General features: G+C 40.5%; 1 long non-coding RNA gene across 3 annotated transcripts in view; it reads left to right on the top strand.

Moving 5' to 3' along the window:
* The window catches only part of LOC136153953 (uncharacterized), a 123355-nt gene that overhangs the window by 46669 nt on the left and 51908 nt on the right, over nt 1–24778 (top strand). For all 3 annotated transcript variants that reach the window (XR_010660464.1, XR_010660463.1, XR_010660462.1), the window contains one exon: nt 7770–7905. This is a non-coding gene — a long non-coding RNA (uncharacterized lncRNA). The remainder of the gene's footprint in view (nt 1–7769; nt 7906–24778) is intronic.

Here is a 24778-nt window from a genome sequence, read left to right as displayed (position 1 = left end):
TTAGATAATATAGTAATTCTGTGTTTACTTACTTGAGAACCCAGCATACTGCTTTCTGCACAGGTGGCACAATTTTACATTCCCACCAACAGTGTACAAATGTCTTAGTTTCTGTATAACCTTGCCAACACTAGTTAGTTTCCATTAAAAAAAATAATATCCATACCATTAGATGTGAAGTGCTTTCTCATTGTGGTTTTGATTTGCATCTCCCTAGTGACTAGTTTGGAGAAGGAAATGGCAACCCACTCCAGTGTTCTTGCCTGGAGAATCCCAGGGACGGGGGAGCCTGGTGGGCTGCCGTCTATGGGGTCGCACAGAGTCGGACACGACTGAAGCCACTTAGCAGCAGCAGCAGCAGCAGCAGTGACTAGTGTTGAGCATCTTTTCATGTGCTTATTGTCCATTTATCTTTTTTGGAGAAATGTGTATTCAAGTCCTTTCTCCATTTTTGCATTGTTAGTTTTTTTTGTTCCTGAGTTATAAAACTTCTATATATCCTAGATATTAATCTGTTATCAGATATTTGATTTACAAATATTTTCTCCCATTCTGTATATTGTCATTTCACTCTCCTGATAGTGTGCTTTCATTCAGAAAAGTTTTAAATTTTGATGAAGTCCAATTTATTTATGTTTTCTTTTGTTTCCTTATACTTTTGCTGTTGTATCTAAGAAATCACTGCCAAGTCTAGTGTCATGAAGGTTCCTCCACTGTTTTCTTAGAGTTTGATAGTTTTAGCTCTTATATTTAGGTCTTAGATCCATTTTGAATTCATTTTAAAATATGGTATAAAGTAAGGGTGTAACTTCCTTTTTATGCATATGGATGTCCACCTTCCCCTGCACCATTTGTTGAAAAGACTTTTCTTTTCCCATTGAAAAGGGTTGTCAGTGAAGCTCTTCAATTGAGTTCTTATATTGAATCACTATGTTGTACACCTGAAACTAATATTATATGTCCATTTTTTATCCATATAAAACCCCCAAAACAAGAAAGTATGCTTCAGGTGATGAATAGGATTCAGCTACAAGATTATTAGACTTTATTAAAGACACATGAAAACTGTAAAACCATCAAAACTATGAAAATATCAAGTTGCTCATATTTATACAAAGTCTAACATTTATTGAGCTGTTACTGTGCCTAGCACTGTTCAAAGGGATTTCACCTATTAATTAAATCTCAAAGTAACAACCCATTGGGAACAAGACAAGGATGCCTGTTTTCGCCACTCCTGTTCAATCTAGCATGGGAATTTCACTACACCGTAGGCAAGAAGCTAATGGTACAGAAAGAGAACATTTTACTGACAACCCCATCTATAGTAATCCCTGACCCAGTGTTTTCTGCTCTGTATATGTGTTTATTTTCTTCAAAACACTCATCCCCATGTGAAATTGCCCTGCTTATTCATTTACCTACTTATTGCCAGTTTTCCCAAACTAGAATGAACTCCAGGGATCTTACCATGGACCACACGTGGGAAAATTTTGACCAAACTGCTGACATTGTGTAGCATTAATGTAATGCCTACCATGCAGAGTTCTATGATTTCTGGGATCTCCATTAATGTAATTACTCAAAAATGCATTGGTCCTTCCCCCCCACATACAGACACAGACTTTTTTCCCACATGGGCACATACCTAAAGTCCACAATACTCCTGGGTGGTCAGAAGCATTGGGTACTGTTATCCTGTTGTATAGAAGGCAATGGAGAGAAGGGTGGTGACTTACCTAGAGTGTCCCGATGATAGGGCCCAATCTCTTCACTCTTGCTCTAGGAACCTGTCTAGCAGATTCAGCATCACAGATGGTTCTTGTCTACTGAATCCTGTTTCTGGGGCTCAGTGTCCACATCCTTCTGTGATGTCGCACTTTAAGGAAGAGTAAGGAGATAAGACAGCGCATGGAATAGAGAGGAAAGTGAGAGGAGGGGAAAGTACATGAAACACAGGGAAAAGGGTTGGGGATGGCCTGCCTGTCCCCTCTCAGTTCCCTGGAAGCTGTGCAGTGATGCCTCCCCAGCTCCATCACACAGCCCCCTCCACACACAGCCCCCTCCACACACTGTGAAACTATTTTGCAAAGAGTAAAAGATGTCTTAAATGGTTTGTTTTCTTTGATATCAACTCTTTTTGGAAAATTCATATGTATTCAAAGCAGTTCCAAATGCTCTTGACCACAAGTCTGCATTATTTTTGTTCAGCCATAACTTCCCTCAACAGTGTAGGTTGACTGGCCCACACTGTAGAGGGGCCCCTCCCAGAGAACAGGGTATTCACCCTCCATTACCCCACCTCTGTACAGGCTTCTCAGACTTTCTCCCACCACCTGTCATCCTTTGTCCACAACACTGGACACAGCTTTTTAGACCCTGCTCCTATGCCCCATTGGTCTCTCAAGTCACTTTCCCCCTTGCCCTGTGCTCCTTTTTGCCCACCCACCACTCACTGTCAAGGTACAACCAACAGTGTTTCACCTTATGCAGGCCCCGGAGTACATGTTTCTACAGTCTTTTACAACTACCAGTTTTTTTCAGATAAAAGAACCATTTTACACATTCACAGGTTGCCTTCTAAGAGAAGGTATTGCTTTTTTTTTTTTTTTTTTTTTTTGCTTCTCCTTGTCCTTGTTTGTCGAATTTGAGGATGGCGATACGTTGGTGCCACCTCGTGACAGAAGCCTGAACTGCAGCTTGAAAACCCGCAGCGGAGCAGAGGAAGGTGGGAGGGAGAGGCTGCGTCTCACACAGACCTGGCAGAGCCTTCTGGAAGCCTGAGTGGGGAGTGCGGGCAGATTGCTATGGTTCGAGGATATTGATGGCCTCTAGACAGAAAGAGCAGACTCCATCTATGTTAAAGAGAAAGGTCAATGTGAATAGAAGGTATTATTTTAATTTCTATTTTACTGGTCCATAAATTGAAAAATTAATGAAACAATAGAAAATAGTGATATAGCCCCAGTTATAATTAGAAATTTAGACCATAACAAAAGGAGCATTACAAATCAGTGGAGATATGATGGAGGATTAAGAAGTGGTTTTGAGATAACTAGATAACCATAAGGTTAAAAAGATAAAAAGGGATCCGTTTCTATATGTTATAGCAGGATACATTCCAAAATGGTTCTGAATGAAATATAAAATAAATGTGCATACAAGTATTAGAAGAAAAATAAAAGAAATGTCCATACAAGTATTGGAAGAAAACAGGGGGATTCTATGATCTGGAAGCAGAGGAAATTTTCCTAAGTATAAATCAATATCCAGGAGCATTAAAGAAGAAAGTTGACATATTTGAGGACATAAGAATAACAATGACAACTCTGCATGGCAAAAATACGCTAGCCAATTAAAGACACTGGGAAAAACATTTGCAGCTAATGTCTTTAACAAAGCATTAATATCCCTCCAATATAAACATTTATCAATATAAAAACATGAAAAAACCCTATCAAAGTTAACAGAAAAAAATAGATTGCCTTTAAACATATGAAAAAAGTCTCTGGCTTGTTTTAATTAAGAGAGATGCAATTAACACTACACTAAGATACTAGTTTTTTTACTCTTAGATTAGCAGTGATCCAGATGTTTGTCAATACAGTGGGTGAGGACATGGAAAACCATGTCCTTTTGCACCCTGCTCACAGGGATGCAAAATGGTGAGCTCACTGTACTAGGCTTAATGATCTCTGCAAAGATAGCACGTTCTAACCCCTGGATCCTCTAAATATTGCCTTATATGGAAAAGGGTGTTTGTAGAGGTAATTAAATTAAGGACCTCAAAATGGGGAGATTAGATTTTTCACATGGGTCCTAAAGGCAGACCCAAGTGTCCTTATAAGAGAGGAGCAGAGGGACAGTTGACACAGAGAAAAGAGGAGAAGGCAGTGTGGCCAAGGATGCAGATGCTGGAGTGATGGAGCCACACGCTAAGGAATGCTGGTAACCAACAGAAGCTGAAATGAAGGAGGCTGAAATGACTATAAGGAGGCTCCCTTATAGTCTCAGAAAGAAGTTAAGTCTGCCAACACCTTGATTTTGGCCCACTGAAACTATTTTTGGACTTCTAGCCTCCAGAACTATGAAATATTTCTGTTGTTTAAGGACACTAAGTTTCTGGTAATTTATTTTAGTAGTCATAGGAAACTAATGCAATCATTATGGTGGGGCATTTTATAATATGGTGGGGAATTTTATATGCCTTTACCCTTTGACTCACAGGTCTTATATAGGAATAGCCTGATGATATATTGGCAGTGATAGAAAAAGATTTTAGATATAATAAAAATATAGATATGGATATTCACTCTGGCACTATTTGAACAGCAGAAGAATGGCAACAACTTAAATTTCATCAGTTATGTGATGGATGAATAAAGTACCAAATAACCATACAAAAGTGTACACTAAGTAAGGTGTAAAGAATGATGAAAATTTCCACATAGGCCATGGAAGGATCTCCAGAATATAATGTTAAGTGAAAAAGTCAATGTACATAAAGGTCTATATGGATGTGTTGTTTACTTACATTATGAATATAGTAAAGTTGCAGGGTATAAAATTAATACCCAGAAATCCCTTGCATTCCTATACACTAACAATGAGAAAACAGAAAGAGAAATTAAGGAAATAATCCCATTCACCATTGTGATGAAAAGAATAAAATACTTAGGAATAAATCTACCTAAAGAAACAAAAGACCTACAAAGAAACAAAAGGCAAGGGTGGGATGATTTGAGAGAATAGCATTGAAACATGTGTATTACCATATGTGAAATAGATCACCAGTCCAAGTTCGATGCCTGAAACAGGGCACTCAAAGCCAGTGCACTGAGAGAACCCAGAGGGATGGGATGGGGAGGGAGGTGGGAAGGGGATTCGGAATGGGGGACACATATCCACCCGTGGCTGATTCATGTCAATGTATGGCAAAAACCACCACAATATTGTAAAGTAATTAGCCTCCAATTAAAATAAATAAATTATTATTTAATTAAAAAGAAAGTAGATGGAAAGAACTTCTGTTTTGGAGACCAGAAGGAGTAGGTACGCTTCTTCCTGTATTTTTTTTTTTTAATTTACTTACTTTTTTTTTTGGCTGTGCTGGATCCTCATTGTGGCTGGATCTTTCTCTAGTTATATCACGTATGGGCTTCTCTAGTTGCAGTACAGACTTAGTTGCCCTGTGGCATGTGGGATCTTGGTTCCCCAATTGGGGATGGAACCTGCATCCCCTGTATTGGAAGGCTGATTCTTAACCACTGGACCATCAGGGAAATCCCTACACTTCTATTTCTTCTGCAAGGTGCAGCTAAAATCTCTGGATATTACATATAAAACAAATATAGAACTCTGAAAGGTGGAAAGAAAGAAGAGAGTATCTTGGGACTTGGGGACCCAAGGTATGGCATGCATTGAATTCCTTTGGTTTTATTTCTGTCTAGTATGTCCGAGGTGGGGTGCTGGAAGAGCAAGTGACTCAAAAATGCCAACAGGAAAAGGCAAGAATAGCTTGACACAGAACCAGAAAAGAAAGAAAGCTTTTAGACAACAACTGCACTAACATCACAGAGTAAAACACAGCTGTGCCCTCACCATGGCAGCAAAGACTGAGTGGGAAATGTGGATTCCACGCTTACTTGATTGTAACCAGGTACCCCTCCCCCACTCTTTGGGATGGTATCAGAGAAGACCCCATGGGAAAGAGGGACTGTCATCCCCACCTGGTGGAAATGAGCACCCACCTTACTGCCCTGCACAGTGTCGAGGGAGGCCACATAGAGAGCAGTAAGGAAGTGTCTTTCCCTACCTTCCAGGGTGGTATCAGTGGAAGCCTGGTGAGGAGTGAAATTCTACTTTAACCAAGCAGTAGTAACGAGGCACCACTTCCCTTCCACTCCCATCCCTGTCCCTTCCCATGTTAATAAAGATTAAGTGGGAAGCCTGGACTTTTATCTTCTTTGCCATCTGTCTCTGTGGTTAGGAATGCATGCTTGGAGGCCATTAACATCCATGGAGAGGATCCTAATACCTCACTAGCAAGGTGTGGTGAGGAATAACTTCAGCCAACAAGGTGAAAACCCTATCCCTTGGCCATGTATTTTTTTTTAAGCTTCATAAATATTAGATGTCTGTCCCCCACAGATCGCAGAACTCATGTAGTTTCTTTATCTGCGCCTCCTCAATTAGGGCCCTTTAACCTGGATGCAGGTCAGAATCACCAGCATTGAAACATGTACATTACCATATGTGAAATAGATCACCAGTCCAAGTTTGATGCATGAAACAGGACACTCAAAGCCAGTGCACTGAGACAGCCCTGAGGGATGGGATAGGGAGGGAGGTGGGAGGGGGGTTCAGGATGGGGGACACATGTACACCCATGGCTGATTCATGTCAATGTATGGCAAAATCACTACAATACTGTAAAGTAATTAGCCTTCGATTAAAATAAATTAATTAAACAAAAAATATCACCTTGTGAATCCTTTCCTAAATCCTCCCTCACCCCAAATTCTCTTGTTGGTAGAAATAGGACTTCTGTATCCAAGGCCATTCAAATCATTCTGCTGTAATAACATGGGCATTAGAAAGTGGATATGCTCATTTGGCATCAACAGTGTATTCCAGTGTCCATCGCCCCTTCATTGCTCCAACACCATCCATTACCATCCTATGTCTTTATCGTGAATCTGATTGCTCATTTCCCCTGACCTGGCCTATAGGAAGGGTCATCTAAGATGACTGGTCTGAAGACAAGAAGTGTTTTGTTCTGATGAAAGGGGTCATAGTGGTGACTCAGACAGTAAAGAATCTGCATGCAGTGTGGGAGACCTGGGTTCGATCCCTGGGTCAGGAAGATCCCCTGGAGAAGGGCATGGCTACCCACTCCAATTATCTTGCCCGGAGAAGCCCATCAACAGAGGAGCCTGGTTGGCTTACAATCCATGGGGTCGCAAAGAGTCGGGCATGACTGAGTGACTAAACACACATAGTGCCCGGGCACACACTTACCACCTGGAGGTTACTATAGAAACGTGACGTCAACAAGGCGACCTTGACGACTTTTTAATGGAGACAAAAGCGCCCGGTGGCGGCGAGGAGAGCAGGTATTGCCTTCAGGTGTTTGAAATTGAGTTGGGAAAGTGAGTTCCTGCTGTGGGCGCTGGACCGCCCTGGGGTGTGGGGAAACAAAGGGATCCACACTCAAGTCGCCGGTCTCCCGCTTTGGGTCTCGGTGCCCCGCTGTCTCGTAGGTAAAGCACAGGGGTCCCGCCCGGCCCCAGTGAGTGCGGTGTCCTGCTTCAAGGGTGTTCTGGAGCCAGTTTCCTCCTAAAGGCAGGGGCGCGGGAGGTGAGACAGGTAGCGATTCTCTTTGGCCTCAGCTTTCCCCTCTGTAACACGGGGATAAGAATCTTTCCCCCACAGGATCTCTGAGAACATTCAGTGATAACACATGAGTAAGCCAATGGCCCTGTGGTTATTGCGAGATCATGAACGTCTGTATGAATTCAGGCCACTTCTTACCCCTTTTCCACCTTGTTGTTAAGGGATAGATGAGGAAAGGAGATGAAAAAGTCCGTGGTGGGAAGCTCGTTGTAACATCTGGTTGTTATGATCACTACCCAATTGTTTCAATGTCATTGTCACTAACACAGTGCCTAGCACGGTGCGGGGCACACAGTTACACCGGTAAACCATGTTGATTGCTGGATGTGTCATTCCCTGTGCAGCCCTCATGCCGGTGGCCTTTCTCATATCAGGTGTGTGAAGAAGACCGCTTCTGAGGATCAGTGTCCTGATGGCTGACGGAGCTTCTACTTCTACTCTGTTCAAGGGCACGGTCCTCAGCAGACCCCAACACTTCACATCTTCAGTTGGATATGAGGCCTGACTCAAGTGAGTTCATAGATCTGATAAAAGCATGCTGTGAAATAGCTCCTGTAAGCTTCTAGCCTAAAAGTAGAGAAGCTACTTTGATCTCATCATGGGAAAGAGATTTAGCAAGTGGAATATCATTCCATCAGGTGCTAGCTACATGCATAGTAGTAGTCCTGAGGCCCATCTGAGAAAAGACTTTTTTTTTTTCCTTTTTGGTTGAAAAGCAATGAATTGTCCAGTTGATAAAGGAACTTACTTAGTCTTAAACAAGCATTTGCAATAAATATACCAAATTGTTTTCACTGTACAAATAATAATCATCATTTCCCATGTATCTGTCAGATGAATGTGGAAATATACAGTTTTTAGCTCTACTAGCAATTTGAGATTGTAATATAGATTGTTCTCTGCTGACCATGTTTTTTTGTTCCATTATATATTGAAATTTTTTAAAGAGGCAGAAAATTTGCAAGTGTTAGTGTATTTATTTTTTGTTTGGCTACACCTCATGGCATGTGGGAATTTTAGTTTTCCAACCAATAATCGAACCCATGCCCTCTGCAGTGGAAGTGCAGTCTTAACCACTGGACCACCAGTGAAGTCCAAGTGTTAGTCTAAAATGTCAATTATTGGAACTTAATATTTAAAAATAATCATCCTAGAGTTTACTCTCTTATAATGATACTCAGCCTCATTCTCCAAAAGAACCAGTTACTCTTAAATACCATTATGATTATTTTCCTAGAATATAATATTTTTATTTCTGTATTTCAGATAGAAATCAGCTTTCCCTAAATATTTGTATACATTTCATTGCAAATGATTATTTCTATTTTGGCTATATGTTGTGTGGACCAATCTGATAAAACATAATGTGGACCTGTTAATACTATAAGAGCATAATTGTGGGAATCTTTCAACTGATTAACTGTATCAGAGAATTTAAAATATATAAATATATTCCAAATACTTTATTGAGGTATGGTTAACATACAATATAATGTACATATTTAAAGTATATGCTTTGATGTTTTGATATATGTATGCACCTGTGAATCCAATACTATAGTCCAGATAATGAACATATCCATCAACTTAAAAAGCATCCTAGTGCTCCTTTGTAATCTACCTGCCTGTCTCTGTACATTACCCTACCCCTTTCCCAGATAACTAGTCATCTTCTGTCACTATAGATTAGTTTTTTTTTCCTATCATGTTATATGAATGGAATCATACAATGTATAGTTTTTGTCTTCTTTCCTTCGACCTAGTTATTTCTGGATTTATCCTTCTGTTACACATACAAATACTTCTTTCTTTTTAATGTTGACTAAGATTCCATTATATGATTATACCACAATTTGCTTTATCCATTGATCTGTTAATGGGTATTTGGGTGGTTTCCAATTTGGGACTCTGGTAAATAAAACTGCTACTAACATTTGTATATTAGTCTTTGTATAGATATAGACTTTCTTCCTCTAGGATAAATGACTGGATAATGTGATGGATGTGAAGTTAATGTTATAGGAAACCACTAGATTTTCCAGAGTGGCTGCACCATTTTTCACTGCCAATAGCAGTGTACGAGAGTTCCGTCTTCCACAACCTTGCCAAAACTTTGTATGGTCAGTCTTTTAAATTTTGGCCTTTCTCAGAGAGGTATAGTGGTATCACCTAGTTTTCATTTATGTTTCCCTAATGACTTTGAATGTTTGACAAAAGATGATTAGCATCTTTTCATGCACTTATTTGACATTTGTATATCTATTCTGATGGAGTGTCTTTTCAAATATTTTGTCCATTTATTTGTTAGAGTGTCTGTTTTCCTATTTACCTTTGTGAAATTTTCTATATTCTGGGTGCAAGACTTTTATCAGATACATGATTTGCAAATATTTCCTCCCAGTGAGTGGCTTGCCTTTTAATTCTCTCAACAGAGTCTTTGGAATAGGAGAACTGTTGAAGTTTGGGGTATTCCAATTTATTTGTCTGTTCACTTATGGATTGTAGTTTTGGTTTTGCATCTATGGAATCTTACCTGACCTAAGGTCACAAGGATTTTCTCCTGTGCTTTCTTCTAGAAGTTTTATGTTTTATATTTGGGTCTGTGCTCAATTTTGAGTTGACTTTTGTAGATGGTGCATTACACATATCAAAATTTATATTTGTGCATGTGGATATTCATTTGTCCCAGCCCCGTTTGTTGAAAAGACTATCTTTTCTTCACTGAATTGCCATTACAGCCGTCAAAAATCAGCTGTCTGAGTCCAGAAATGGACTCCTTATTCTATTCCATTGATATCCTTGTCTTCCTTGATGGCAGTAAGTACCACACTGTCTTGATTACTGAAGATGTGTAATGATTCTTGAAGTCAGGTAGTTTTGATCCTCTGGCTTTATTCGTTTTCAAAGTTGTTTTTCATAGTCTAGGTCCTTTACATTTCAATACGAATTTTAGAATCAGTTTGTCACTTCATGGCAAATAGATGGGGAAACAGTGGAAACAGTGACAGACTTTATTTTTGTGGGCTCCAAAATCACTGCAGACGGTGACTACAGCCATGAAATTAAAAGAGTTTAACTTGCTTCTTGGAAAAAAAAGCTATTACCAACCTAGACAGCATATTAAAAAGCAGAGACATTACTTTGCCAACAAAGGTCCGTCTAGTCAAAACTATGGTTTTTCCAGTAGTCATGTATGGATATGAGAGTTGGACTATAAAGAAAGCTGATCACCAAAGAATTGATGCTTTTGAACTGTGGTGTTGGAGAAGACTGTTGAGAGTCCTTTGGATGGCAAGGAAATTCAACCAGTCCATCCTAAAGGAAATCAGTCCTGAATATTCATTGGAAGGACTGATGCTGAAGCTGAAACTCCAACACCCTGGCCACCTGATGTGAGGAACTGACTCATTTGAAAAGACCCTGATGCTGGGAAAGATTGAAGGTGGGAGGAGAAAGGGATGAGAGAGGATGAGATGGTTGGATGGCATCACCTACTCAATGGACGTGAGTTTGAGTAAACTCCGGGAGTTGGTGATGGACAGGGAGGCATGGCATGCTGCAGTCCATGAGGTCGCAAAGAGTTGGACATGACTGAGTGAGTGAACTCAACTGAACTGAGAGAAGAACCAGCTGTGGTATTGAGTCTGCTAGACACGTTCCTGGAGCAAGAGTGAAGAGATTGGACCCCATCATTGGAACACTTTAGGTAAGTCACTGCCTTTTCCCATGCCTTGCCTATACAACAGGATAATGCTCCCAACCACCCAGAATTATTGTAGAGTTTAATTGTGATCATGTGGGAAAGCAATCAGTAGTTGTAGGTGGGAGGGAAGGGCCAGTGTACATTAATAGACAAACCCCAGACATATTAGAACTCTGCATGGCAGACATTAAAGTAGTGCTATACAAATGTCACATGTTTAGGTCAGGATCTTTTCAGATGTGGTCTGTGGACCACTTTATCAAAATTGTCAGAGGTGCTTGTTGAAATTGCCAATTTCTTGGCTCGGTCTAGGTCTGAGGGGAGGTTGGTAGGAAGTGTCAAACAGTTGGTTCTGGCTTACCTTAGTGAAAAACACTGCTGTTGGTTTGCAACAAGGTGTTCTTAAAACTTTGAATCTTTTGATGTGTATTTTCAGTTTCTTTTGTCACTCAGGTGTTTTTTGGTAGCTTAAAAATGTGTATCAAAGTATAGTTGATTTACAGTGTTGTGTTAAATTTCTTCTGTCTAGCAGAGTGACTCAGTTATGTGTATATATACACACATATTCTTTTTCATATTCTTTTACATTATGGTTTGCCACAGGATATTGAATACAGTTCCCCGTGCTGTATAGTAGAACCTTGTTGCTTATCCCTCCTATATGTAATAGTTTGCCTCTGCTAATCCCACACTCCCGTCTCAGTTTTTAATATCTGTGTCTGCTCCTGTGTTTCAGATAAGATAACAATTCCTTCAAACTTTTTTTATTGATTTATATGCAGGGCATTGAACTAGGCACAGGGAGACACAACCCAGAGAAACAAGATAGACAGGGTCCCTGACTCTTTCATTCTAGTTTGGGAAAACTGGCAATAAGCAGGCAAGTCTGTAAGTGGGGCAATTTCATATGGGGATGAGTGCTTTGAAGGAAATAAACACATAAATGGAGTGGAAAACTTTGGGTCAGAGGTTACTGTCCATGGGGTTGTCAGTGAAACTCTTTCTTAGGAAGTAACATTTGAGCTGAGCCCTGAAAGACAAGCAGATGCCAGGCCCGAGCAGACCTTTTTGTCAGGAGGCTTTCACTGTGCGAGCACCAGTTATTCCAGGAGGAGATGACGAGCTTGAGTGATTGGAACCTGGCAGACAAAGTGTGGAGTGGTAGATGAGGTTAAAAAGCCAGACCGGAGCCAATCCAGTGACTGTAAGGTGAAGTGATACTATTTACACTCACACTTTTTATAAGTGACAGATCTTGCATTTGGCCCTGGTCTGTCTCCAGAGCCCACACTCCTAAAAGTGAAAGTGTTAGTTGCTTCTGTCGTGTTCGATTCTTTTCAACCCCATGGGCTGTAGCCCGCCAGGCTCCTCAGTCCATGGAATTCTCCAGGCATGAATACTAGAGTGTGTTGGTATTCCCTTCTCTGGGGAATCTTCCTGACCCAGGGATCAAAACCGGGTCTCCTGCACTGCAGGCAGATTCTTTACCGTCTGAGCCATCACAGTTTTAACTGGTACACTTATGAAGAAGAAAAAGACGTGTTGAGATGTAACAGCCCATAGTGACTGATGTTAGGCCAAGACCATATCTGTTTGGATGAAGACTATGTTTCAATAGCTGTTTTCCCTTTATAGAGAGCATTTATTTAAGAAAAATGAAAAAAAAAAAAACAAAAAAGTAATAATTATTACTGTTACTATGCACTAGGCATTTTGGCTGTTAAAATAGTTATGTGGATGCCCATGGTGAATTCTATTCTTTTTATGGTTTCAGAATGCTGTCCGAATGGTGATCTTATTGCTCTATGTCTGAGATCTTCCTGGTTGGGCATCAGGGATAGTCTGATTCACTTGATAGGTGAGACCAGAGGAAGTGCGGTGACCTACCAAATGTCACATAGGGTTAGTGGGTTAGGTCTTCCCCTTGGGTGACTCCTGTCTACCACCCAGTTTTCTGTCCATCAGACATGGCACTAGCCTGTGTTCCTATATGTAGTGAATCACTTCTTGACTCAGAGGATACATGCTTCTTTGAGGTTAACCTGCAGGTAACATAGAACAACACTAAGTGCCTTCAATTAAAACGTACTTCTTCTTCCCCAAACTCAGTTGGGAGATTAGAAGAAAAATTCCTGAAATCTTATGGCATATACTCTTTTGTGTCTGGCTCCTTTGAGTGAACATAATGTGTATGTGATTTATATTACTGTTGTCTGTAGTGGTAGATCATTCATTCTCATTGGTGTACAGTATTATATTGTGTGGACATTTCACAATATATGTATTTATAATGGAAGCTTGGGTATTTCCAATTTTTTGACTTACTGTAAATAATGTTGCTATGAATGATCTTGTGCATAGCTTTTGGGTAGATGTTTATTTTCTTTCTCTTGGGCACGGACCTAAGAGGCATTTCTGCATCGTAGGACTGAGCTCAGTAGGAATTGCCAAATAGTTTTAAAGGGTTCTTTTCAGTCTATATTCCCTATCATTGGCAACACTTGGTAGTTTCCATGTTTCTCATTTTTGTTGTTCGGGTAAGCATGCTATAGTATCTTACTGTGGTTTTAATTGTGATTTCTCTGAAGTCGTAATTCTCATGTATATAGAAAAGAACTCCTTTTTTTTTAACCTTCTACCCATTTGCTTAAGAAATTGCATATTTTGTCCTGTGGAGTTTATATTCCTCATTTCGTTGAATATATCCTTATTGTTTTGTTGTTTGTATTCCTCTGCCTTCCTCCTCTATTACTGTAAAAGTGGTGATTAGATTTAGAGGCTTGATCCAGTTCACATTTTTTGGTAAGAATGCTTCAGATTTAATGTTATACGTCTTTTAATCTTACACCAGGAGGCTCATTCTGTCTGGCTATCTCTTCTGGCATTAAATTGATCACTGGATTCAGGTGTTATCAACCTGATCTATCCATTAGAAAGTATCCCATCTGCTTCTTACCTCATGTTTTTTGTAGCCTCCCAACATAGTTGCCTTGGAGAAGGCAGTTGCACCCCACTCCAGTACTCTTGCCTGGAAAATCCCATGGATGGAGAAGCCTGGTGGGCTGCAGTCCACAGTGTCACTAAGAGTCGGACACAGCTGAGCAAATTCACTTTCACTTTTCACTTTCATGCATTGGAGAAGGAAATGGCAACCCACTCCTATATTCTTGCCTGGAGAATCCCAGGGACGAGGAGCCCAGTGGGCTGCCGTCTATGGGGTTGCACAGAGTCAGACATGACTGAAGTGACTTAGCAGCAACATAGTTGCCTAGATCTGCTTGTAATTAACGTGTGTAAAAAGGTGATGTTCAAGTTCTGTGATTTCATAGGCATTTATTAGCCAGAATTCTTCTATAAAACAAACTTCCCCTCATCAACAGTTAGGTTACTCTGAAATATAGTTTGCACAGGAAGGGCAGGATTAATGTTTTTAATTCTTTTGCAGTATTTCCACTTTTTGAAAGAATGAGCCTTTTCCCCGGGACCAGCAGTGAGTTGGTTTTGTGTTCTGCTTTCCTTTTAGAATGTTTTCATGACTCCCAGACATTTATATATTTGTCCATTGTAGTCATTATTTTACTTGGTGTCAAGTTGTTCTATCTTTGACCAGTGGGAGGTCAAAGCTGGCTTCTGAGTCCTTTTGATGTGCTTTCTGGTATGAGAGTGTGGTCTAGACACATGTAGTAGAATTCCTTCTTTGGAACTAGAATCAGCCATTTCTCCAAAGGAGCCTGGTCTCCTTTAGTGGGATATGTGCTTAGAGGGTTCAGTCTGGGGGCTAGAATCATTCATTGCTACTTGATTGATCATAGATGTTTCATCCTGAGAAACCCATTGTAAGTTGAAAATGCGTTTAATACAGCAAACATACCAAATCTAACCTACCTTAAACATGCTCAGAGCACTTATATTAGCCTACAGTTGTACAAAATAATCAAACACAAAGCCTATTTTATAATAGAATGTTGAGTATCTCATGTAATTTATTGAATGCTGGACTGAGGTGAAAAGCAAAATGGTTGTATGGGTACAGATTGGTTGGAAGAGTACTGGTTGTTTACCCTCATGGTCTTGTGACTGACTGGGAGCTGTGACTCAATGCCACTGCCCAGCATTACAAGAGAGTATCATATCACATATCATTAGCTCAGGGAAAGATCAAAATTCAAAATTTGAAATGCTGTTTCTACTAAGTATATATGATACCATCTCACATCCTTTGGTTTCAACTTGAAGAACTCTCTTCAGCATTTTTTACAAGATAGGTCTAATTGTGATGAACTCCCTCACATTTTGTTTGTCTGGAATGGTCTCTATTTCTCCTTCATCTTAGAAGCAAAGTTTTGTTAGATAAAGTATTCTTGTTTGGGATTTTTTTCTCTCAATACTGAATATCTCATCTGACTCCCCTCTAGTCTTCTGAGAAATCCACTATAATTTTATGGGACCTCTCTTGAGTCGTGGTGATCCACTTTTTCTTGCTGGTATCCAGATTTTCTCATTGTCTCAGCTTTTGACAGTTTGTTATAATGCTTGTTTGTGTTCATCCTAGTTGAACTCAAAGCTATGGTTTTTCCAGTAGTCATGTATGGATGTGAGAGTTTGACTATAAAGAAAGCTGAGTGCTGAAGAATTGATGCTTTTGAACTGTGGTGTTGGAGAAGACTCTTGAGAGTCCCTTGGACAGCAAGGAGATCCAACCAGTCCATCCTAAAGGAAATCAGTCCTGATTATTCATTGGAAGGACTGATGCTGAAGCTGAAACTCCAATACTTTGGCCCCCTGATGCAAAGAACTGACTCATTGGAAAAAACTTCGATGCTGGGAAAGGCATCCTGCTGAAGGTAGGAGGAGAAGGGGACGAGAGAGGATGAGATGGTTGGATGGCAATGGACATGAGTTTGAGCAAACTCCGGAAGTTGGTGATGGACATGGAGGCCTGGCAAGCAGCAGTCCATGGGGTCACAAAGAGTCAGACACAACTGAGAGACTGAACTGAACTGAACTGAACTAGTTGAAATCATTTGAGCTTCTTGAATTTGGATGCCCATTTCATGAAATTCATGGCCATTATTTCCTCAAATCAACTCTCTGCCCTCTTCTCTCCCTCTCCTCCTTCTTGGAGTCCTATAATGTATATACTGATCTTCTTTCTGGTGGACTATGAATCTCCTAAGCTTTCTTCACTTTTCTTCATTTTTTTTTCTTTTTGTTCCTCTGACTCCATGCTTTCAAATGACCTATCTGCAAGTTTGCTGATTCTTCTACTTGATCAAGTATTCTGTTGTTGTTGTTCAGTCACTAAGTTGTGTAGACTCTCTGTGACCCCATGGACTACAGCACGCCAGGATTCCCTGTCCTTCACCAACTCCCAGAGCTTACTCAAACTCATGTCCATTGAGTGAGTGATACCATCCAGCCACCTCATCCTCTGTTATCTCCTTCTCCTCCAGACTTCAATCTTTCCCAGCATCAGGGTCTTTTCCAATCAATCGGCTCTTTGCATCACATGACCAAAGTATTGGAGCTTTAGCTTCAGCATCAATCCTTCCAATGAATATTCATGGTTGATTTTCTTTAGGATTGACTGGTTTGATCTTCTTGCAGTTCAAGGGACTCTCAAGAGTCTTCTCCAACACCACAGTTCAAAAGCACCAGTTCTTCAGTGCTCAACTTTCTTTGCGGTTCAACTCTCACATCTGTACATGACCAGCTTTCTTTATGGTCCAACCCTCACATCTGCACGTGACTACTGGAAAGACCATAACTGTGATGATATGGACCTTTGTCAGCAATGTCTCTGCTTTTTAATAATACACTATGTAGGTTTGTCATTGCTTTTCTTCCAAGGAGCAAGTGTATTATTTTAATTTCATGGCTGTAGTCTCTATCTGCAGTGATTTTGGACCCCAAGAAAATAAAATCTGCCACCATTTCCATTGTTTCCCAGTCTATTTGCCATGAAGTGATGGGACCAGAAGCCATGATCTTCATTTTTTGAATGTTGAGTTTTAAGCCTGCTTTTTCACTCTCCTCTTTCACCTTCATCAAGAGTCTCTTTAGTTCCTCTTCACTTTCTGCCATAAGGCTGGTGTCATCTGCATATCTGAGGCTATTGATATTTCTCCCAGCAATCTTGATTCCAGCTTGTGCTTCATCCAGCCTAGCATTTCTCATGATGTACTCTGCATATAAGTTCAATAATCAGGGTGACAGTATACAGCCTTGATGTACTCCTTCCCCAATTTTGAACTAGTCCATTGTTCCAGGTTCAGTTCTAACAATTGCTTCTTGATCTGCATACAGGTTTCTCAGGAGGTAGGTCAGGTGGTCTGATATTCTCATTTCTTGAAGAATTTTCCACAGTTTGTTGTTATCCACACAGTAGAAGGCTTTACCCTAGTCAAGGAAGCAGATGTTTTTCTGGAATTCTCTTGCTTTTTCTATGATTCAACAGATGTTGGCCGTTTGATCTCTGATTCCTCTGCCTTTTCTAAATCCAGCTTGTACATTTGGAAGTTCTCATTTCACATACTGTTGGGCCTAGCTGGGAGGATTTTGAGCATTACCTTGCTAGCATGTAAAATGAGTGCAATTGTGTAGTAGTTTGTACATTCTTTGGCATTGCCTTTCTTTGAGAAATGAATGGAATGAAAACTGACCTTTTCCAGTCCTATGGCCACTGCTGAGTTGTCCTAATTTGCTGTCATATTGAGTGCATCACTTTCATAACATCATTTTTTAAGATTTGAAAAAGCTCAGCTGGAATTCCATCACCTCCTATAATGAAATTTTCAATTCAATTATTGTATTCTTCAGCTACACAATTTGTTTGGTTCTTTTTTTATAACTTCTATCCCTGTTGATATATTCATTTTGTTCATGATCATTTTCCTGATTTTGTTTCATTGTCTTTAATGATAATTTTGAATTCTCTGTCACATAATTTTTGATCATTTATTTGTGATTCATTTCTCTAGATTTATTTTGTTCCTTTGAACAGGTTCCTGGGCCAGGTTTCTCTGCATGCCTTTATTACTTCTTTTCTGGGATTTGAAAAAAACAGTCTTCTCTCTTAATCTTTTTAAAAAGCTATTTTTTTGATTTGGCTCTGTCAGGTCTTAATTGAGCATCCTGGATCTTTGTTGTGTCACTCAGCTTAGTTGCTCCATGGCATGTAGGATCTTAGTTCCCTGACCAGGAATCAAACCCATGTTCTTTGCATTGCAAAGTGGATTCTTAACCACTGGACCACCAGGGAAGTCCCCTGCTCCCAGTCTTCATGGACTGGTTTTATACAGGGTAAGATCATCTCTAGCCCAACCTGGCTGGAAATTCTGGGGGCCTTACAACACTTTTTTGAGGATGCATGTTCTCCAGCTTTGTTCAGGTAATTTCCCAATTTGAGAGATTTGCTGGACTTCTTTTCTTCTTTGGAGTTTGTAATCTCTTTCTCTCTCTGATGTCTGTGGTCCTGCAGGTTCTCTGGTTGCACAATAGGCTGCAGAGCTCTCATTTGTTCTCAGTGGCCCCCAGGCATCCAGAGTAGACTGATTCCCTGTCTGGAACTAGTCCCTTGGGAAGTGCCTGAAGAGACACCATGTTTGATATATGAATCACTCTTCACTTTTTCTCCTAAGAGAAAAGCTGCACTTGGCTAACTGGTTGACAAACTGGTGAGCATGCTTCCAATTTAAGGGGCTTTATTTGGAGGGAACAGAAAGCCCACACAATGACTGTAGAAATAATAATGGTCAGTTTAGGTATGATAAGGATGATAAGAATGATAAATATGTATTGCTGACTTCCTCAGTGACCAACAGTGGTATAAGTGCTAAAAGTATATTTACTAGTTTCATCCTCACTATAACCTATGAGGAGACTTTGAGCATGAGGGAACTTAGGCACAGTGAGGGCAGGGGTAGCAAGTGGTGGGGCTTTGATTTGAATACAGGTTTGTAGTTCCTGAGCCTTTCATCTAAGCAGTGTATGCTACTGCCTTTCAGATGGTAAGACCCTACTTTTTCAATCAAGGTAAAGCAAAATGAAACAGTAAAGTATCATGTTTTTCTCCTAATTAACTAAGCAGAGATTTAAATATTGATAATAATTAATGTAGTGTAGAATTTGGGGGCCTGTGACCTGTCTTACCGGTAGGGACTCCCCCAATATCTCGTCTCCCATCCTATGCATCTGGGTGTTCCTTTTCTAAAGTTGAGTTGCTTTCTTGTAGGTTTCCTGTAAGGTTAAGAATGCTTCAATTTCTCAGAATTTTATTATTTTAAATAGTTGAAACAGTGTGTACTGTGGTGTGTTTAGTAGAGTAAAAAATTAATTACTAAAAAAGGAAAGAAAATATCCTGAAACATATCACCAAAAGAAAAACCCCACTAAGATTTTCATTTGTATTATGTTCTTTTTAAAAGAAAAAAAAAAAAAAAACTTGTCATTGGAGTATAGTTGATTTACAGTTTTGTGTTAGTTTCAGATGTACAGAGAAGTGAATCAGTTATTTGCATACATTTATCATACTCTAAAAATTTTATCTTGCTATTATTTATACATTTGTGCATGTGTGTCCGTGTTTACATATTTATGTACAAAAGATAAGTTCTCATCATACATTGAGTTTTGTGACCCACTCACCTTCTATCAGCATACCTCCAAAGTCAGTGATTAAAAATCAGTTTATACCACAGGGATGGTAGAAATGCTCATAGCCCGTGAAGAAATAAATAAAAATGACTAAAATGCATTTAACCAAGTGCTTTTTATGTATTGATTCATTGTGCTTACAACAGTAGTATGAACACTACTACAACAGTAGCATGTGGGTGTTAACCCACATTTCATAGATGAAATGATAAGGAACAGAGACATAAGGACTTAGCTCACAACTGCACAGTTCAGGAACAGAGCATTTTGGGTCTGTACCTAGTTTCTCATGCTCCAGAACCTGGGAAAATGTCAAATATTTGTTAGGAGCAGTCTATGCAAGTGTACATATTTTAGATGGTCATTAAAAAGTAATAGTATTTGTATATTAATATATTTGTAGAAAGCATTGGACTTAGTGACCAAAAAGGTAGCTTGTGACCTTGGTGAGTGCACGTTCATTGCAATCACAGGGACAGAAGCTACAGTGCAGTGAGATAAGGAGACACTGGGAAGTGACGAATGTTAACAGGGAATGCAGAAAACGCTTCCTGAAACATTTGATGAGAGAACAAAGAGAGATTTTTTTTAAAAAAATCTTCAAATCCTTGAAACTTCAGCAACTTTAAAAGTTAATGTGATGCTTATCTCAGAAATAACCCTTGAATTTGTCCTTTCTACACTCTTATTTGCACTGTGGAGTTAAGAAGACACTTCCAATGGAATAGTATGGGCCTTAAAGCTCAATATATATTAAGGTGTCAGTGAATGGAAGAATGGATAATTGTCTGTCAAGAAATGGTAGTAATTTGTGGAATTTTGCCTCTCAAGAGGCAACACATGGCAGAAATCTTGGTGTGATATGACTGGAAAATGTATGATCTGAGAGCCCCTGCACTGGTGACTATAGGGTGAGTCCCAAATGTTCTTATCAATGTATTAACATAAGGAGCACTCCAGGAGCAAAATTTAGACAAACACCACAGCCCACTACCCTGGTGCCATTTCTCACTGAGCTCACCAGGTGAGTCAAAAGCAAGGCTGTCCTTCCAGGGTGGGGACTGGATTAGGATCAACACACAGGTATGTTGTGAGCAGCTCTTAGGAGATTCTGTAAAACCAAAGAATGAAGAGAACCTGCTATCTCAAACCTTCAAGTCAACACATGTCAGAGAGTTGTTTGCTCCCTTCCCCTAGATGCATGTAATCTCTGTAGGAGAAACAGTGAGAAATGACTTTTCACCATGCCTTCCTTAGGACCAGGGCTCAGATAGCCCCCTTTGCTATTCAGTTCAGTTCAGTTCAGTCGCTCAGTCATATCCGACTCTTTGTAACCCCATGGACTGCAGCACGCCAGGCCTCACTGTCCATCACCAGTCTCCCGGAGTTTACACAAACTCAAGTCCATTGAGTCGGTGATGCCATTCAACCATCTCATCTTCTCCCGTCCCCTTCTCCTCCCACCTTCAATCTTTCCCAATCTTTCTCAGGGTCCTTTCAAATTAGTAAGTTCTTCATATCAGGTGACCAAAGTATTTGAATTTCAGCTTCAACATCAGTCCTTCCAATGAATATTCAGGACTGATTTCCTTTAGGATTGACTGGTTGGATCTCCTTGCTGTCCAAGGGACTCTCAAGAGTCTTCTCCAACACTACAGTTCAAAAGCATCAATTCTTCGGTGCTCAGCTTTCTTTATAGTCCAAATCTCACATGCATACATGACTACTAGAAAAACCATAGCCTTGACTAGATGGACCTTTGTTGGCAAAGTAATGTCTCCGCTTTTTAATATGCTATCTAGGTTGCTCATAACTTTTCTTCCAAGGAGTGAGCGTCTTTTAATTTCATGGCTGCAGTCACCATCTGCAGTGATTTTGAAGCCCCAAAAAATCAAGTCTGTCACTGTTTCCCCATCTGTTTGCCATGAAATGGTGGGACCGGATGCCATGATCTTCGTTTTCTGAATGTTGAGCTTTAATCTAACTTTTTCACTCTCCTCTTTCACTTTCATCAAAAGGCCCTTTAGTTCCTCTTCGCTTTCTGCCAAAATGGTGGTGTCATCTGCATATCTGAGGTTATTGATATTTCTCCTAGTAATCTTGATTCCAGCTTGTACTTCATTCAGCCGAGCGTTTCTCATGATGTACTCTGCATATAAGTTAAATAAGCAGGGTGACACTATACAGCCTTGACGTACTCCTTTCCCGATTTGGAATCAGTCTGTTGTTCCATGTCCAGTTCTAACTGTTGCTTCCTGACCTGCATACGGATTTCTCAAGAGGCAGGTCAGGTGGTCTGGTATTCTCATCTCTTTAAGAATTTTCCACAGTTTGTGGTGATCCACACAGTCAAAGGCTTTGGCATAGTCAATAAAGCAGAAATAAGTGTTTTTCTACAACTTTCTTGGTTTATTGATAATCCAACAGATGTTGGCAGTTTTATCTCTGGTTCCTCTGGGCTTCCCTCATAGTTCAGTTGGTAAAGAATCCGCCTGCAATGCAGGAGACCCTGGTTTGATTCCTGGGTCAGGAAGATCAGCTGGAGAAGGGATAGGCTACTCACTCCAGTATTCTTGGGCTTCCCTTGTGGCTCAGCTGGTAGAGAATCTGCCTGCAATGCGAGAGACCTGGGTTCCATCCCTGGATTGGGAAGATCCCCTGGAGAAGGGAAAGGCTACCCACTCTAGTATTCTGGCCTAGAGAATTCCATTGACTGTATAGTCCATGTGGTCACAAAGAGTCGGACAAGACTGAGCAGCTTTCACTTTCTTTCCTTTCACTTTCTTTCCTCTGCCTTTTCAAAAACCAGCTTGGACATCTGGAAGTTCATGGTTCACATACTGCTGAAGCCTGGGTTGGAGAATTTTGAGCATTACTTTAGTAGCATGTAACATGAGTGCAATTGTGCAGTAGTTTGAACATTCTTTGGCATTGCTTTTCTTTGGGATTGCAATGAAAACTGACCTCTTCCAGTCCTGTGGCCACTGCTGAGTTTTCCAAATTTGCTGGCATATTGAGTGCAACACTTTCACAGCATCAACTTTTAGGATTTGAAATAGCTCAACTGGAATTCCATCATCTCCACTAGCTTTGTTCATAGTGATGCTTCCTAAGGCCCACTTGACTTTGCATTCCACGATGTCTGGCTCTAGGTGACTGATCACACCATCGTGATTATCTGGGTTGTGAAGATCTTTTTTTTGTATAGGTCTTCTATGTATTCTTGCCACCTCTCCTTAATATCTTCTGTTTCTGTTAGGTCCATACCACTTCTGTCCTTTATTGTGCCCATCTTTGCATGAAATATTCCCTTAGTATCTCCAATTTTCTTGAAGAGATCTCTAGTCTTTCCCATTCTATTGTTTTCCTCTATTTCTTTCCATTGATCACTGAGGAAGGCTTTCTTATCTCTTCTTGCTATTCTTTGGAACTCTGCATTCAAATGGGTATATCTTTCCTTATCTCCTTTTCTTTTTGCTTCTCTTCTTTTCACAGCTATTTGTAAGGCCTCCTCATACAGCCATTTTTCTTTTTTGCATTTCTTTTTCTTGGGGATGGTCTTGATTGCTGCCTCCTGTACAGTGTCACAAACCTCCGTCCATAGTTCATCAGGCACTGTGTCGATCAGATCTAATCCCTTGAATCTATTTGTCACTTCCACTGTATAATCGTAAGGGATTTGATTTAGGTCATACCCGAATGGTCTAGTGGTTTTCCCTGCTTTATTCAATTTAAGTATGAATTTGGCAATAAGGAGTTCATGATCTGAGCCACAGTTAGCTCCCAGTCTTGTTTTTGCTGACTGTATAGAGCTTCTGCATCTTTGGCTGCAAAGAATATAATCAATCTGATTTCAGTATTGACCATCTGGTGATGTCCATGTGTAGAGTCTTCTCTTGTGTTGTTGGAAAAGTTAAAATTTTACATAATCTCCTTCTCTTTCTGCCTCTGTAACTCAGCTTGCCCCTTGCAAATCTAGATCACATAGGTCATGCAGTCTCAAAAAGTGGGGCCTTGCAGTACTAGGAACTGGAGTTTATCTCACTCACCCTTGTCCTGCTCTTTGCAATTGCCCCGTACCTGCAAACCTGCTTAGTCATGCCTGTCCAGGCCAGGCATCCCCCTTCCCATCTTGACGGCTATTCCTGTGCATGCAAAACCCCTTAGTTTAAACCAGCCTATTAACATCTAGTGTTGCCCACTACAGTCTGTCTATAAAAACTCTGTAATCCCTTTGTTCAGGGCTCAGAGCTTGGAGTGTTAACTCCACTGGGCCCTCTGGTGTAATAAACCTGAGTTCTCCAACTCTCTGAGTGTGGTGCTTGGTTTCTCAAGTACTGTTTCCGTAACATTTCTGGAGGCCGCAGTGAGATTCCAACCACGCCAGCCAGTTGAGCCAGTCCGGCGGCTCAACCGGGCTCGAGTGAAGGAAACCCGAGTCAAACGAGGAGGCACACCACCTGACAGTATTCCGGGTTCTCTTTCGGACTGGTATTCTGACTCTGAACAGCCGAGCCCCAACTGGACTCATTGTAAGGACAGACCAACTCACCAGGAATGGCCACAAGATAAGTTAAGGTCCCGGAGCTGGTCCTCAGGCAGGAACCTACCCCAATGGGTAGAAGCGGAAATTGATCACCTCCTTGGGCTGCCAGGAAAGGAGCATCAGTTAAGGAGACCTGGGGACTCGGGAGAAGGGAGGTATCGTGAATGATAACCTCCTTGGGGCTCCCTGGAAGGGAGCAACAGTTAAGGAAACCTGGGGACTTGGGAGAAGGGAGGCATCATGGTAGCCTCTGAATGATTGTGAGTGCATGATTGCTGCTTGAACGGAGTGAGAAAAAATTTTCTTTTTGGAAACTACAAAATCAATTCTTTTTTTTTTTTTTTCATTTATTAGTTGGAGGCTAATTACTTTACAGTGTTGTAGTGGATTTTGTCATACATTGACATGAATCAGCCATGGAGTTACATGTATTCCCCATCCCGATCCCCCCTCCCACCTCCCTCTCCACCCGATTCCTC

The sequence above is a fragment of the Muntiacus reevesi genome, chromosome X (genome assembly GCF_963930625.1).
Source record: "Muntiacus reevesi chromosome X, mMunRee1.1, whole genome shotgun sequence".
Taxonomy (NCBI): domain Eukaryota; kingdom Metazoa; phylum Chordata; class Mammalia; order Artiodactyla; family Cervidae; genus Muntiacus; species Muntiacus reevesi.
The sequence above is the reverse complement of the archived record's forward strand: the minus strand, read 5'-3'. Positions and strand labels throughout refer to the sequence as shown.